Below are 17471 nucleotides of genomic sequence, written 5' to 3' on the forward strand. Positions count from 1 at the left end.
TAAAACAGCATCTATCAGCCATGGTCTGAAGTTGCTTTTTCAGTATGGTGGGTTTCCTACACCTTCTTTAATGCGATCCATTGCAATCCTGTCAGAAATCCATTTGTTTTCTTTTTCACAAGCAAACATTTTAGTTCGTGTCAGCACTGGACTGTAATCACATAGTAAATAAAAGATTTATATTTTAGTTAAATGCATGAGGATAATTAATTTATGATGGTGACAACTAACCGAAACACTGGTGGCAAGAGGGATCTACTTGTATTTTGGTCTCAAAAGAAAGACTACCTTTAAGGACAGTCTTCAGAATACCATGTGAATGTATATCTGGCCCCTAATTAGGACACAGTTTATGGCAGTGTTCTTTAGCATTTGTTAATGCTGTCCCTAAACCAAGTGTTTATTGTTTGACGAGTCCTCTTCTGGTTTACCTGATATTTATTTTTAAAGGTCTGGGCAAAAAGCCTCAGATGAGTTCTCCTTTAATGCAGTTTAAACAGTTAAACAGTTCCGTATATATTCAAGTCTAAATGTGTGTAGAATAGCCACTTTCCTACAGATACTTAATGAAAGAAAAGCTTTTTTAACCTTGAATGTCTTTAAACAAAAACTTAATAACTTCGTTTCAGTAATCAGTAAGCAGAACAACTTCAATTGAAAAATAGCTGTTTTATAAACGAAGTAAGTGGTTTTAAATATGTTTAGAAGAGACTTTTAAAGTCAGCGTACAGCTGATGTTCTCACTGTGAGTCTCTGTGACTAATCCACTGGAAAGATTTACCGTTAGGGAACGCAAGGTCTGAGTTTCAAAGGAAATATTGGTAAGGATTATTATTCCCTTGTCCCCAGCAGTTCTTATAATCCCCTTACACTCAGAGTAGGATTTACAAATACAGAATAAATGACAAAACTAGAATGCTCTGAGGCTCTGTGTTTGCCAAACTGAAAATGAAGCCATTTGAATTTGATTTGAATCTTATTTTGAGTTCATTATTAGGTACCTATGTATTTTTATTCTACTAGGCAATATTGGTAAGAAAAGACTCAAATGCAGGCCACTACCAAGTAGCTGCAGCAAAAATCTACATCAAAAAGATCTCCATAGCTTGCTTACAGGGCAGATCTTGAAGAAACTTAATGAAAACCATGGGATTTAGTATGCTCTGATCAGTTTGCATAATGGTGACCCTTGCATGCTTGACTTTAGGTTTACAGATTTGAGATAAGTAAATTGCAAAAATTAGGATCCAATTGACCATTGAAAGTCAATGGCAAGTCTCACACTTGGATAGCTGTGAGCTCTCTGATGGCTTGCTTATACTCCCGGAGTAGAGCAGCTGAAAGGGTCACCTGCTTAAGTGTGAGGAGAGGCCACAGCACATGTGTTTTGAGTTAAATACGTTCTTAACTGCTTTCTTGGGTAACTATCAGGTAAAGCATGGGTTTTCATTAAAGGAGATAAAGCAAGGTTAAAATACACGCCTGGAAAGATCAATTAAATGGTATGTGTAATTAGGTAACCCAACTGTGTGGCATTCTCTCACATGCATCTTCAGAACTGCAACTTAATGCAAATCTAAAGCCCATTATACTTGATTGTTTTCCTGTTAACCGTTTCAGAGAGAATCACGGACAGGTTTTCCAAGTATTTATATTTATGCAGGAAAGTTGCTTAGGGTGCTGAAATGTAGGTGCAGTCTTTCATATCTGATGCTTATGTTTATTCTTGTTTTTGGAAGATACTTTGCCACCACAATCCTAAATAAGGGTTTAGTGGGCATATGAGCTTTTGTATTCTATTTCTATTAGTCTCAGGCTACCTTACAGGAGTACTTGGTAACAGGTAAGTCCATTCTTACATTTTCTGATGAAGACAGAAACGCTATACTATGTTTCATTTTCTTAAAGACAAAGCCTGCTAGGAATCATGCATCAGCATCCTGTAATATCCTATGCTGTTTTAATCCACAGATTTAATCCTGAGATTGCCTGTTTCCTTTACCATTTCTAACACAAATGAAATATGCTAGACAGAGTGTGAGAAAAATGCTTTCTTGTGCTATTTGTGTCTTTTCTTGTGACTTCAGATCATTCCTTGTGACACTGCTTTTTAATTCTGAATTTTAACCGGTTGCTTGGATTCAGTCCAAGGCTTTCTTTGATTTTGGTTTGTTTTTAGGGAAGTAGTCTTGAGGGCCTTTCAGATGAAATTAAGACTTGACTTAAAATTAAATCCCATGACAGAGCTGAATAAAATATTCACACTAAACCATATGTTGTTTGGGCCATCAGTAATTTATGTAAGATGTACCTATGCCTGTGATCATAGTGTGCTCTAATGGAGAGGATGAAACATGTTTTCTTTCAAAAGTATCTCTTAATTATCATTTTTAACAGACAAAGAACTTCCTGTGCAATCAATTCCACTGAATTGAGTCTTTCTATTGGAGTTTTTTGTGCTTTGTTGTTGTTGTTGTTTTTAATCCTATAAAGTAGCATTGATTCTGTGCTGGAGAATCTTAAACTGGTGTTGGTCTCAGAGCACTGTTTATCAGTATAACAAGTTGGTCAATAAAAGGACTCAAGTCCACCTCCAGACCTCAATCTCCTGTGCTTCGGAGGGGGTTCAAGTTCCTGGCTAACCTGAGAAGTCCTGAACTGCTCACTAGAGCTGGCACAAAAGAGAAAGAATGCAGTGAAAGGGGATGGGAAGAGTATGAAGGTGTGTCTACAGTATTTTCAGTGTAGAGCTGCGGAGTTACTATGGTATTGCAAATTCAGTAATAAGTGTGTATGGGTGTGTGTAAAAATCATGAGGTCAAGAAGCTTTCCTAGAATACACCTCAGGTATTCTACTGAATGTTTCACAGTAAAAAGTGACAATAAGGTCATTGCTGCTCGATGACCAAAAAAAAAAATCAAACTTAATATAAGGAATAGCAAACAGTGGCAGTCAGAGCAAAGAGAACATTATTATGTGAGTGTTTAAAGCTGTGGTATACAGGTAATTCTCACTACCATTTATTAAAATGATTTCTAAAACTTGAGCAAGGGCGGGGATGAACGATAGAGTACTAGCAGTACCTAGTCCAGACTGCTGCTCTGACCAAACATGCCACACCTTAAGCATTTATATAAACCTTGATATGCCAGAGTTTTTCAATGGAATATGCTGTCAGTGATAAATCAGAAAATTCGGGCCAAGAAGCAGGAAAAATTGAGCAGAGGTTTTTAAAGAAAAATTCTATTGCAGATAGGGAAAATGGCATTGTGAGAAACAGCTTCTGTAGAAAAAATATGATAGGAAATTTTGACTGCCCCATCCCTTGAAGTGTTCAAAGCAAGGATGGATGGGGCCCTGGACAGCTTGGTCTATTAAAAGGTGTCCCTGTCCATGGCATGGAGGTTAAAACTGGATGATCTTTAAGGTCACTTCCAACTCAAACCATTCTGTGATTCTAAGAGGAAGCTTAGAAAACTATGAGCCTCTTCTTCCTCAGCAAATAGGATCTTGTTCACTGTGTGGTAGGATGAATGAGATGAATTATTCTTATAGCTTTGATGTTTCTGTGTACCCAGACTTCTTGTCATTTCTGTGTTAACTATATTTCTGTATGCCACTGTCTCTCCTTGGGCAGTCAATTTAATCTGAATTAATAACCTAGAAAAACTGCCAATATATTATATAGGACTTTCATTCTTAGTATGCTCTTTTTCTTGTTATGGTGGTATTTCAGCTGTTTCACTGACAGCTTTGTTTCTGATGTGTAAAATTTACTTACAGTCTGGAAACTGTGTTAGGCTTTGCTTCAGACATCCCGTTCATGGTAGTGAAATGCATACAGGGCAAAACAAGAGTGCCTTTGCAGGAAGAAGCTGGGTTGTTGTCACAGTATTTGAAGCCTCTGAAGAGGCACGCAGGACTTTTTGAAAATCCTGTTAAGCACAGTTTATTTGGCCCTTGTCTTGTCTCTGTCAGAGATTTTTCATCTTTAAAATGGGTGTTGCTATCTGTTCTCTAGTGGATAAGGCCACGTGTGTTGAAAAAAAGTGAGCTTGTCTGAAACTTGGACCATTTAACTATGAAAGAGAGGTTGAGACCTTATGCAAGCTACTGACACGCCACTGCTTCTGGAGGGTAAAGAGATTTTTGTGGATTTTACACTTTTTAGTAGACTGGAATTTGGTACATTGATGGACAATGAGAATAGGTTGTTTAAAGCAAACCTATATTGTGCTTGACAATTTGCTAGGATTTATGCCTTACAGAAAAAAAAAACAGAGCTCTGACACAATTTACCGTGAAATTAAATAGAGGCTTACCCCAGTAGCAAACAGAAATCATCCCTCTGCCAGAAACTGAAACCCTTCTCCCACGCAGATGCAATATGTATCTTCAACCCACATTCTGCACTAATACAGGCACCTTGCAATGTCCCCTGCAGTTAGTAGACTAAGATTATTTCAGATTAGGAGGAAACTTGTTCCAGGCAGAATACCACCATGGAAAAGAACACATGAGCAGATATTTCTACCTTTGCTTTCTCTACATATGATTTTCAACTTCTGAACCATCCCAGCTTAGGTTTAAAATGGGAAGTTTTCCTTTTTCAATATTAAGTTCCTTTTCAAATGCTCCTATAATCAGTTATAGAGAAAAAAATGCTAATCTTCATGGTGTTTGCATTTAAAGGGTACTGGAAGTATACTCCTTTATTTTATTCTCCAGTGTGATAGTTTCTACTGAGCTAGGAAGTAAAAATGAATAGCAATTTTTATCAACAAGTTAGAGCAAAGATGTTTTACTTGCATAAATGCCTCTCAGACTTGAAGTTTTTTGTCTTTTAGTATACTCTAGTGCATAGGGAGCAACTTGGATGTAAGGGCAAAAAACACGTTAATAAGAAGAATTTAGAAATAAAAACTAATCTGGATTATGCTGTCAGTCCCAGGGTCTTCCTCTAAGCAATCACACAGAAGGAAGGCTAGAGCTGGAATGCAGGAGATTTTCTTTCATGAAGCTTGCTAGCCTACACTAGGTTTAAGGACTGCTGTGTGTAGGGAGATTGGATTCATGTCTTCATGGAAGACAAAGTCAAAATAGAGGCTTTATTATGTAATCATAGGAAAGATGCATGCCATAGCTTTGCATTTAGGCTTGGGGCTTTTTTAATGCATCATGGCTGTATGGTCATGACTCCTCAAAACCCCTTTATTTTTCTAAATTCCTACAATAATGATATTATGTAAAACAAAAAACAAACAAAAAACAAAAAAAACCAAGTAGGTTGATTGAGCTGTTGCTTTCCTTGGAGCAGTAGAAAATGGTGAAGAAAGGTTAGATGAGGCTGGAATACTATTTTGAATTTCTTAGTGACAGCTTATACAAAATTACAATGGTTGTGATTTTTCTGCATGCGGAAAAACCCCACAAACCTATAATGCTGTGTGTACAATGAAACAAGTGTAGAAAAATAGACCAGAAAGTGCTATAGGAAGGCAGCAAATGAGATCATTATTACATTTAGGGGACCTGTACTAGGCATGTGTTTTATCAGTTTTATCTTGAAAAAAAAAAAAACAGTTAATATGATGCTTGCTGGGAAGCTGATATATTAACTTCATATTTTAATCGTTTATGAGAAGAAGGATGCTTACATCTTACAGCCACAAGCTGCGAAGTAGACCATTTAAGAAGAACTTAATGAAATCTGTTCAAGTCAGTTTGAAACCTGTTGTAGGATCCCCACTCGGACTACGTTTAATGATGCATGAAAACTATTAGTCTGAACTTGGCACAACATCAGCAAGTAATTGCATGGCAGGAAACTTATGCGTGGTTTACAAGTCTTAGTTCTGGGCAGCAAAATAAATGATGGATTGGTTACACAAAGCCTACAGAGTTGTAGTTCTGAGCCTTTGACCAAAAGGTTATTTCAGAACATACGTGATGACAGTGCAGGTGCTATCAGATGTAATAGAGCATTGGTCCCATACGAGTTGCCATGAATATTCTGTAGCACTGGCAATTTGCAAGGTGATACACACATGGAAGGAAAGCTCTCTGGTTAAATACTTAAAATGCAGTTCTCGGTCTTTTAAAGCATTCAGCAAGCTCAGAAGAGAATCCATCCATATGTATGTGTCATCAGGATGCTGAGAGCTGTTAGAGTTGACTTAGGAAGGAGGATAAAAGAGGCATGAGTGAAGTTCAGCTCAAAAGCATTTAGAAAAGATGTAAGAATCACCTTAAAAAGTTGCCGTGTCCTTTGTTCATTTTTTGTTCTTTCCATCTCTGGACCATTTCTTTCCATTGGCCCTTTAATGACTAAGGGATTACTTTTTCAATTGAAAAATATGCAATGGTAGAAATCTCCTTAACAGAAAAGACAGTTGATGTTTTTTCATGGTATTAAAAGATAAAATGGAAAATGGACAAACAATGAAGGTTTTGCTGGTTATACTCATTACCTGTTTATGTGTGGAACTTCAATAACTGTCATTTATCATTATCATTGGTAAACAGGTTTGTCTTGGTTATCAGGTATGGTATGTTACTGGGAAATCAAATTCAAACCAGTTAAGAGTTTCAGACTAGAAAGAGGGAGAAGGTAGGTGATTTCTCACCATAAGGCAAGGCCATTGTAAGCTTTATTGAAGAATAAGGGTCAATCTGAGCTGGAAATATTAATAGTTTTTAACTACTGAAAGAACTAGGCAGCTAGAGTAAGCCTTTATGTTGGAAGTGTCAACTGTCCATAAGAGTCATGAGGATGCACATAGTGCTCTCTCACAAGCCATGTTCCCATACATTAAGCAGAATTCAAACATAAAGAAAGATCTGTTCCGAATTTCTGATGAGTAACATCAGAAAGGCAGTCCAGCACATCAGTACGAGTCGATCTCTACACAAATCTTCACACACATTAAGGATATTTACTATTCTGCCTTAGAAAGGGGTTCTGGAAAGCATTCTTTCACTCTTTTGGTTTACCTGAATAACTATGAAGGCACCTGGTAAACACTGTGAAGGGATAAAATTTCATATCAAGGCTTTTGTCCGTATTTTAACAAACACTATTCATTTTTGTTATATGTAACCCTGCTGGTGTGATATGAGCCCACTACAAAAGCCATTCTTTTCTTTCTTCTGCTGTAGGAAACTGAAAGCAAGCTATTGTGAAAAATCTGTTAGTCTTTGTCTGGAAAATTGTATACTAGGGAATGGTGATAGGTAAATAAAAAATAAAAATAAAAGAATATAGAACAACTTCAAGTGACCTGATTTACTGATCCCAAGAGCCAGGCTCCTTGGAGGAGGGATGTATCTGGGCCCCACAAGGTCAGAATAGTGTTTTCCATGTGTGAATTTATGTCGGTGGCTGACCCCTCTCTGCCACTGACCCACATTCAAAGCACTTCCTGCTCACACACAGCTTCCCTGAAGTATGCAAACTCTACTATAATTTTTGTCCCATTCCTCTGTGCTTTCAAATCCTTTCTCCACTGCTCGTCTGTAAATTAACATTAACTTAGGGCATTCACAGAAAACAGCTGTATCTTCAGAGATGACCATACTTCTGGCTTGTGTTTAGTGGCTTTCTTCTCTGTTAAGTATACAGTAGTATCAAAGCATCTTGGGTGGCCACATTAGCTAAGGACACAAAGAGAACTTTCTATCAATTAGATTCTCTGAGGTTTATCATGCATTTTAAAAAGGAGTCACAGAATAAGCAAGTAAACTGCAAGTATGTTTATGGTGGGAGGCTTCTGATTTTTTCTGCATTTTGTTTGGTGTTTGGGGATTTGTGTGGAATCCAAACCTAAATCCTTCATCAGAACTTGTGATTTCAAGATGCACTTGGTGTGGGGTCAAAGCTGAACAGCCTCTGAACTTTCTTATGATTTCTGTGGCTTCTGTTTGAAAACAGCAATGAACCCAGAATCGCTGGTGAGCTCCAGGAAGCATTTCAACCAACACAGCCCGAATTTCAGTTTTGTAATTAAATTATTATCATTGTCATCATCCATAGGCTGTGGGAGAAAATTTTCATTTGGCTTCTGGCTCTGTATAATGGTATAGCAGTATAATGTGCTTTCTTGCTGTGAGGAGGATACGCTTCTGCTAGCCGCTTTAGATAACAAATGCCATTTATCAATAACTCCTTGTAGGATCACATGCAGTTTTTTTTTTTGTTTGTTTGCTCTTTAAATTTGGTAACCAAAAGCAGAGAAGCTGTGTTGAAACTCTAATAAGAATCTATTTGAGTTCTGTTACAGATTTTAGGCAGAACTACTAGAAACTGTGATATCAAGATGAGAGTTTGCATTAGCTGTGATTTCATCTTACTCTGAGTTTCTGTTTAATAAACAGGAATTTGCAAAGCGTTGAAGCCAGATATGGAAATGATACGATATAGAAGTGATATATCTCCATGTATAGAAATACTACTTCTCTGAGAGAGCTGTCAGGTGCTGGAAAGGGCTCCCCAGGGAGAGATGGTGGAGTCACCATCCCTGGAGGTGTTCAAGAAGAGTTTAGATGTTGTACTGTGGGATGTGAGTTAGTGGGAAATACTGGTGACAGACAGTTGTACTTGGAGGTCTTTTCCAACCTTGGTGATTCTATGATTCTATGATTTCTTTTCCCACTCTACTACAAAATGGCCCAAATATGGATATCTATCAAAGGTAATCATTTAGGTTATTATTTTTAAACTAGGAAGTCAACCAGATTACGTCAATGAAGTTCTTTTTCTCTCTCAATATTTCCCTTTCTTTATTAAGTAACAACTGGAACTTGGAAGTTTATCTCTGTCAGATGTGTTTATAGGATGTCACAGCTTAGAGTCTCATATGTAAATGTAGCAGGAAAATTAAATTGCTTCTATAACTAACATCAGTTTTAAAGCCAAAGAATTTAGAATGAAGCAATTTTGTAAAGGAAATTTTGTTGATGTGTAGCTGGAGAGTATCTAACCACGCTCTATAATATATAGTTTTGTAATTGCATTCTGTTTACAATTAGGCTCCTAAGATCATAAACTCAAGGAGATTTACTGGTAAAACTGCAAACTGTAAAGGCATCTGATAAATTCTAAATTTAATCTGGACTAACTTGACTTGCAGGAGGCCTTGCTTATCAGCTCGTGGGAAGTGAATTTATTCCACTAAGCACAGTCACATTCTGGTATGTGTGACTACAGCTGTTTTGTGATACAGAAACACAAATTAAAATGGTTAAACAGACAGGGAAAGATTTTCTTTCGTCTGTCTCCTCATGCTTAAAACTGTTCTCTGAGTTGACAAAGGGGCCTTTTCAGATGCAAATATATCATTTATATTTATGATTAGAATCTGCCTCAGAAGGTGGTGATGTAAATGCCGAGCAGTGCTGTCACATTCTTACCTTGTGAGCAGCTATAAAGATCAACTGGGGAGCAATATCCATTTACAGAGATTGTAAATTTATGACATCAGACCAAAGGAATAAAGCTCAAGCCTGAATACATTTTGAGATCTCCTTAGGGACCCTCTTGACTCCCTTCACTTTGGGATACAGTACAGTCTTCTTCATGACATGCAGATAATGGCTCTCTTTCCAAATTGTCTTCTTGTGGACATCTCTGAAGCAAGCCTTTGTCAGTCTGCTGACCCCAGATCATATGCTGTTTTTCTGTACAGGTCAAGCACTTTTATAGTGCGTTGCATGTCCAACCTGAAAGGATTCTAAGAATTATAGGTAACTCTTTTCTCAGACATGTCAGGCTCTTTAGTCTCTCACCCAATACTGAATACATTGCAAACACAGCAAGCGTGGCGTATGCTCAACTTTTCCTTGCTCCCATGTCAAGTTGCTCACATCCACTACAAATACAAAAGTCTATTACCTCACCCAGTCTTGGTCCTTACACAGGCACTGCCCTTCTAAGTCCAGACTTGTCTTCTTATCTATCTGCAGCAACTTCTGGTCTTTTTATTTGTTTATTTACTTATTACCTTCTTCTAGATGTCTCAGACATTATCTGGGTGAGGAAAATGTCCCCGAACCCTTGACGTAGAATACATCAAGAAGATGCCTGCTAGCTCTGTTTGGCTGGCACTGTGCTTCCCACAGACATGTGCTGCAATGTCCTCTCCTGTGTATAAACAGCAGCTGTAATCTCTCGTCACTCCTTCTCTTCCTCTGAAGCAAATTAGCTGCTACTGGCAGTAGATCACAAACTGCTTTTGGCAGTAATTTAGTGTTTGTACACCTTTGCTCTAAAGGTCAGACCATGCTAGTGTCTCATGCTGATCCAACCCTATCTAATCCATTCATTTTGCTTTCTTACACCTGTTATGTTACATTATTGTAGTTCTTCTCTTATGTTTCTCTAACCTTGCTGTGAATTATTTCTTTCTGCTTTATTTTTCTTCTTGCTGTGCCTTGGGGTTGTTATGGCATGTACATTATTCTTGTTGTCCTTTGTTTCCACTGCAGGCTAAGAGTAGTAAACTTTCATCTGGGCAGGGAAGGTTTTTATGAAAAGAAATTCTGTACCTTGACATTTTCTTCAAGGCCCTTGAGAAGCCTTTTGCTCACAGCCTTGAAAATTAGGCGGCAGCAACATTTTTGTTTCATATCTCTTTAAATGATGTGACCTTTTCTGCGATCCAGCAGTGAGACTTCCTAAAGGAGGGCTCCAACTAAAAGCTAGAGTGGGTTTAGCTGCTGCAGTTTAAGGCTTTACCATCCCAGCAGCTTGCCTTTCCTTTCTGTAGGGATTTAGAGTCCTGCTGCTTGGGGATAGAGATGCAGCTTCACAGGTGGAGCTGTGTTTGACTGAAACCATCTTTGCTTGGTTTCCAGCCCAGATGTACCAGTTATATACTGAAACAGATGAGACTTCAACGGTGAGGGAAGCCTTAGGGCTTCAAGAGAAGTCCTTCCGCACACATCTGTGCAGATATGCCAGAAAGTAACTATGTAATTAGCATGAATACACAAGCAGGCTGAACAGAAGCAGACCTTTTTGAAAATAATAGAAGAAATAGAAGGAAGCAGCCTGTGCCTTTGAAAAATTGTGGGCAATGCAGAAGCAAGATCTGAAAGATGAAATACCTATGAAAGCTATTTCTCTTAGATAACTTGGGAGAAGAATATTAGCTGGCGGATCATTAGGAGAGAAGGAGACGCTAGCTGATGTGGGAGCTGTGATAAGCCTCATTCTTCAAAAAATCCCTCCCGAAGAACTCCTCAATTTGACTGAAGTTGAGCATAATGGCCATACTGGGTCAGATCAATGGTCCACTTAGCTTAATAATGCCTTCTGCTGTAGCCAGTAGTGGATTTGCGGAGGGCAGGAAAAGATACAAGCAAGGTGAACATGTAACAACATTTGCTCTGAATGCTTCCCAATCCTTCAAGAATCTGCAGCTCAGAGATCACATCTTTGCAATGCGCAGGCTGCACCACGCTTTGGGGCAGCAGGATTAAATTAGCTCCTAAAGCCATGCAGGATAGGGCCACAATTCTGCTTCCCTTCATCTGGTTACAGCTCGTGATGCTCAGAGCATAATAAGAAGGAACTATTCTTGTATTCTTTTTGTCCTCTTCTGCTCGTAAAGGATGGATTTAATTTAGCCCTTAACACATTTCCTTTTGTGGTCTGCTGGAAATCTCAGGGGAGCTGTGCTGTTGCTGAGGGCTCTTGTTGTTTTCTGGATTGGCTTGGAAAATGCCTTTGTTTCAATAGAATTAATCCAATTTAGGGGGGGGGGAAACCCAACAAATGTGTATATTTGCAACACTGTCTTCAGATCTGATTTTTGATTGCGGTGTTTGGTACAAGCTCCTAGAAAGGGAGGACATCTGCCCGTTGACAACATCTCAAGACATCTCTGTGAACACAAATCTAAAGGCATCAATACGTACTTTGCAAAATGACACTGATCACAGTGTGCAAATAGATAAAATGAATCACTCATAAATAATGATTTTAGTGGTGAAATACGTGTCTTTGCAAGATGGCAAATACCATGCAAAAGGGCAAGCTGGGGAAACTGATATGATCTCATATTCTGTCAGCCTCACATTCTTCCTGGTGTCTTAAATAAATGTTCTGAGATGGTGTATAGTATTTCTGTGGGGGCTGCAATTCCCAAAGAGGATTTCCAGGACGTTTTTGGTGGGAAACAGTTCAAACTTCCTGCTTTTGATGTCAAGCCAAATAATTATTTAAGAAGTATTTTGCTGTTGTGCAGCTATATACTGCAAAATATTCCTTGTTCTTGATGACAAAAAGTAAAAAGTAACATATTATCTCAAATAATAAACTGGTAATTTAATTACATCTAGTGTATTAATAATGCTATTTTTTACTTTACTAATATTAGCTTTATCACAAAGTAACATTTTGTTGATGTGACACTTGAAACAGAGTAGCCTTAGACTTTCTATGGACAGCTATACTATTTGCACCATAACTTGTGCTGTCATGCAACTCAACTGAGTGCGTAAAAGTTTGTAATATTCTTCAGTGAACTGAATCAGGACACCAGGGACTTTAAAGAAATCAGCAAAACAAAGATTCATAAGAGCAATTTCATTAATTTACAAATCTCTACAGCTAGCACTGGGGAGCTGCTCTGTACTTATCCTAGTTAGCTTCTAAAGTATTGTGGAGAGCTGGGAGGAGAATGGTCTGTAAAATCATAGATGGTTTGGGCTGGAGGGGAACTTAAAATCACTTAGATCCACCTTCCCCTGCTATGGGTAGGGCAGTGCCCAGTGCCCCGTCCAACCCGGCCTTGAGCACCTCCAGGAAAGGGGCATCCTTGACTTCTTTGGGCAATCTGTTCCTGTTCCTCATCACCCTCTGAGTAAAGATTTTCCTCCTAATGTTGAACCTAAATCACTCCTTTTTTACTTTTAAATCCATTCCCCTATCTCTATTAGACTGTAAAAATTCAGCTTTCTCCTATTTATAATCACTCTTCCAATACTGGAAGGCTGTAATGAGGTCTTCATGGAGCCTTTTCTTCTCTAGACTAAACAAGAGCATCTCCCATACACTGTCTTTGTAGGAGAAGTGCTCCAACCCTCTGATCATCCTCGTGGCCCTCCCCTGGACCTGCTCCAACAGCTCAACATTCTTCCTGTGCTGGAGGCTCCAACTCTGGATGCAGTACTCCAGATGGGGCCTCAGGAGGGCAGAGTAGAGGAAGATAATCTCCTCCATTGCTCTGTTGGCCTTCTGGGCTGCAAGTGCGTGCTGCTGGCTCATGTCCAGCATCTCATCCACCAGAACCCCCATGTTTTTCCACAGGGATGCTGTCAGTGAGTTCTTCTCCCAGTTCTCATCAACAGATGTCAGTGACAAAGTGGAGTTAGTAGTGATCTCCAGTTTCTCTCTCACTTTCACACATCAGATCTACAAGCCCTCAACAGAGTAAATCTCAAGTGATCTCTTGGGACACCACATTTAGAAAAAGCAATTGTGTTCAAGATCATGTTTACTTTTTGAGTGGAGAAAAGTGCTTTCTCTTTCCACAGAAGATCCATGTTTTCATTGCTTTTTTATATCTAGAGTAGAGTGAGTTTCTAAGAGCAAGTGCCAGTAGGGACCATGTGAACGTCTTGCATTCTGCTTTTAGAAATGAGATCTTCTGCAAAATATTGTGTTACTGTGAGTATCTATGTTACTCTAAATTATGAGACAAGTAATGCTGCTTTGCATGATGCTAAGCCCTGAAATCAGGAATTGAAGTCAGGACACAGTCTAGGTGTTGGCTTATTATGCAAGTATTTCACTGTGTTGCTTGCTGTCTGCTTTGCCTGGGAAGCTTGTGTTTGTGAGACAAACAATCTTGCTCTGAAATGACAGTTATTTTTCAGCTCCTCATGTATAAGGCATTGCAGTAAGTTAGTGCTTCAGACCTTGTCTCGTACCTCACAGTGGCTCCAGAAGGAAGGAGCTGTCAGTGGGGAGAGTTCATCAGAAATCCCTTAAGCCTGCTTTTAGGATTCTTACCTTGAAGTGCCTGTTAATCTCTGAGCAAATAGCAAAGTTCACCACTTTTCTTGCGTGTTTGGGAAGCAGATATACAAGTAGGGATGGTTATTCCAGAGCACTTCTTTGCACATGTAGTTGCTATTACATTGCTTATTCATGAGATCAGTGCAAATTTTCCAACAGTGTGGATTTTTCTTTGAGAAATCTTCTTGATTTATTAAATATACTAATTTCCAGAGAAAAAAATTATGAAATAAAAATCATAAACAATCTTCAGAAAAACAATTCAGAAAATTCTGAGTTCGAGGCTTGACCTGCTGGGCTGACACAGCTTGTTCTGGTCCTTTTAAATGGGGTTTCTGAGATAGGTGAGGTCTCTAAACTGCAGAGCAGAGGGGGGGGAGTGGAACTAATTAGGCTGCTTGCTTGTTGTTTTCTCTTAAGCTGTGTAATTACCATTTTAGGTTACCAACTTATGCCATATGCTGTTGTTTACAGTTGTGGAAAATAGCATGTTTTATTCCAAGTGAGTTCTTTAAAACTGGAACAACTGAATATTAATATGTTGTATGTATTCTAAAGGAATTTATACTTGCTGAAACTCAAGAAACAGTTTTTAAATGATACTGTCTGATATTTTTAAATACGGGTTCAACTTTAAGACCACAGAGGTGAGAGAAAATATAAAGCTTTATTAAAAATTACCTTATTAAAACAGCTGTCTTAGTGGATCTGACCTACAAACAACAGAAGCAAGTTAAGACTTCAGCTGGACTACATAAAGTATTGCTATCTTTCCTAGCTCTGACGGCCAGCAACATTGTAAAGCAGAACAAAAGTCTGTATTTGGTACTGCTGTTTGATTTGCAAGAGGAGCCCAGTGCACTGCTGGAGAGGCTCTGCAATAACAAAAATCAGGAATGAAGCCTCTGCTGTGCAGCTCATTTGCCAGTCCAGGCTGAGTGCTGTAGAGAAAGAGGAAAAATATTAAACACTTGTGTACACACATTAAATGGTATGTATACAAGGATGCAATATTTTAAGAGTTTGTTCTTGGTCAAGTGTTCCCATTTTGTGGCTTTAAATGTGCCAAGGCACTCCAGAGTGGCTGGGACTGTGGGTCAGATATGTTTCATCCTTCCTATGAGCTAATTCAAATTGGGTTTCTCACTCCTTTTTCTCACTTTTGAATCTTTCCTGCAGTGCACTGCAATATTCTTCAAGCTATAACTTGAAACTGGAAAAAAAGAAGTGCCACCGTCCTGCTGTTTAGGAAATTAACTTGAATTCATTGTTGTACTAAGGTGGTTGCATGTCTACAGAGGAGATTAGGTTTGTGTCTACTGGGCTCCCAGTGCTGGGAATGGAACTGTCTGTTTTTGACACGTAATTTGATTAAGTAACCAAGAGCTCATAAACATGTCTTAAAGGGAAACTCTGAAGGCATGTCTATGAGTGATTAAATAGGGCAGAATTTTGTTTCCCTTTTTTTTTCATTTAAATCTTTTACATTCTTTTATCCCTCCTTGTGAGACTGTAAATTATAATGACTCTTGTTGACATGAAGGTGGCCAGAGAACTAATGTTTCTATAACAGTATGGTTTTCTGCAATTTTAGAGCCAGATATGAACATCATCATTCCCCTCTCAGCAAAACAAACAACAAGAACAAAAAAATCCACTAAAACTGAGTAGGTTATGTTTGAGTTTCCTTTTTTATCCAGCCCTTCATTTTGAGAAAAATCCCTAGGAAAGGAAATGTCCCCCCAGTTAAGAACTAGATTGGAAAATGTGGATCTCTGTTTCATTTCCCTGGACTACAATAGAGTGAAATTTGTTAAAGGGACTAACTGTGTGAATTGAGAAGGCCTCAGGGACAGCATGAAATTTAGTTCCTTGAAGGAGAAAAAAACCACTTACCTAGGTAATAAAGCCATCACTGTTCAGGAAGTCACATTAATATATACTTAAATTTAAGTTTATGAGTCTAACCATATGCAAAATAGCATTCTTGGAGAGGAATAGTTCTCTAAAGAGAAGCCTTAATTAACATGTTGCAATCCTGAGGTAAAAACTACTATAGAAACAGAAATCAGTGGTAATAATACCAGCCTCAATACATTTAAATCCTCTTATTTCCTTTGATTGGAACTTAAGCATATAAACATAGCCTTTTAAATACATGCATATAATACAAGCACATATATACGATCAAATATAAATACAGAGCAGCTCTTTAATTGGTATTATGTTTCATGAAACATATGTTCTAAATAACAAAATAATTGCAGATGTGTTGCCAGACTATATGAAAATTCAAATAACTTCCCCCCAAGGAGCGACCAAAATAGCTGTGCACATACTTTTACTTGTATGTTTTAAAAGCTGTAAGAGCAGAGCTGTGATCCCAAATGTCATACTATTTTTAAGTCCTTTACAGTACACAGGGGACAGAAAAATACCTTGTATATGTATTTCAATGAGCATTTAAATCTTAACTCTTGCTTGACTCGGCAAATTAATAACAGTGGTACTATATAGTTTATTTTACATGTGTTATCAGTTTCCTTTTTCCTTATGAGAAGTTTTTAATTGGCTCTCCCTTTGTATGGTCTTAAATTCCTTGGTTAAGTAAACAATTATGTATTAAATATGTGATTCACATGCACAAATAGAAACTTGGCATTTGGGTTTTGGTGATGATTTCTCTGGATGTACATCAGTAAGAAAGACCTGGCCTTGGTCCTACTAACAAAAAAATCTCCAATGAGATAAACATGGATAAGTAAAGGCTGCAGTAGTAGTAAAATGCAACATTAGCACAGAGATTTACTGTCAGGATCTCCATGTACTTTGAGGAAAGAACATGGAAAACACAGGCTCATCTCAGTAAACTTGGCCAAATATGCTTCAAGATTTTGTAAAAATCTTGACAAAGGAAACAACCCTTCCCTCCCCTCCCCCACCTCTCAAATATCATAATTATTTCACTGTCCTCTTACATCATTTTCTGATAAATAAAACCTGTGTCTTAAAAGGAGCTCTTTACTTCTTTTTGGATGCCTCATGACTGCAAGTAGTGCCTTTACTCAGCAAGAGCTGTGCCTGGGAGCAGCAAAGCACAGCTGTAACTCATTTTTGGTAGAACCTCTTAAATACAATGTGATATGTGACAGCTGTGGTACAGAAACATTTTGAAATTGGAGAACAGTCATTAGCATTGATATTGTTGCATTCATACTCTTGAGCAGAGGCTCTATTTTCTTTTTCAGTAGCACTGATCTGTATGCTTGGTTTCCATGACTAGCATAACAAAACTATCCTGTATCTATGTAATCCTTGCTTCTTCTGCTTGTTTCTTATCTTTAGCATTTTTAAATTTGATAGGATTTTTTTTTTTTTTTTTTGTCTGTTGGGCCTGGCCCATTACAAGCTGCTCTGGGTTCATGTGTCAGACTACCATCACTGTGACTT

At 38.2% G+C, this 17471-nt stretch overlaps 1 long non-coding RNA gene across 3 annotated transcripts in view; it reads left to right on the top strand.

Annotated features, from left to right (window-relative positions):
- The first annotated feature begins 1714 nt into the window (after window positions 1-1714).
- Window positions 1715-17471, top strand: part of LOC149918056 (uncharacterized) — a 46126-nt gene continuing 30369 nt past the window's right edge. For all 3 annotated transcript variants that reach the window (XR_016466328.1, XR_016466327.1, XR_016466329.1), the window contains exon 1: window positions 1715-1843. This is a non-coding gene — a long non-coding RNA (uncharacterized LOC149918056). The remainder of the gene's footprint in view (window positions 1844-17471) is intronic.

The sequence above is a fragment of the Phasianus colchicus genome, chromosome 4 (assembly GCF_987193195.1).
Source record: "Phasianus colchicus chromosome 4, bPhaCol1.hap1.1, whole genome shotgun sequence".
NCBI classification, from domain to species: Eukaryota; Metazoa; Chordata; class Aves; order Galliformes; family Phasianidae; genus Phasianus; species Phasianus colchicus.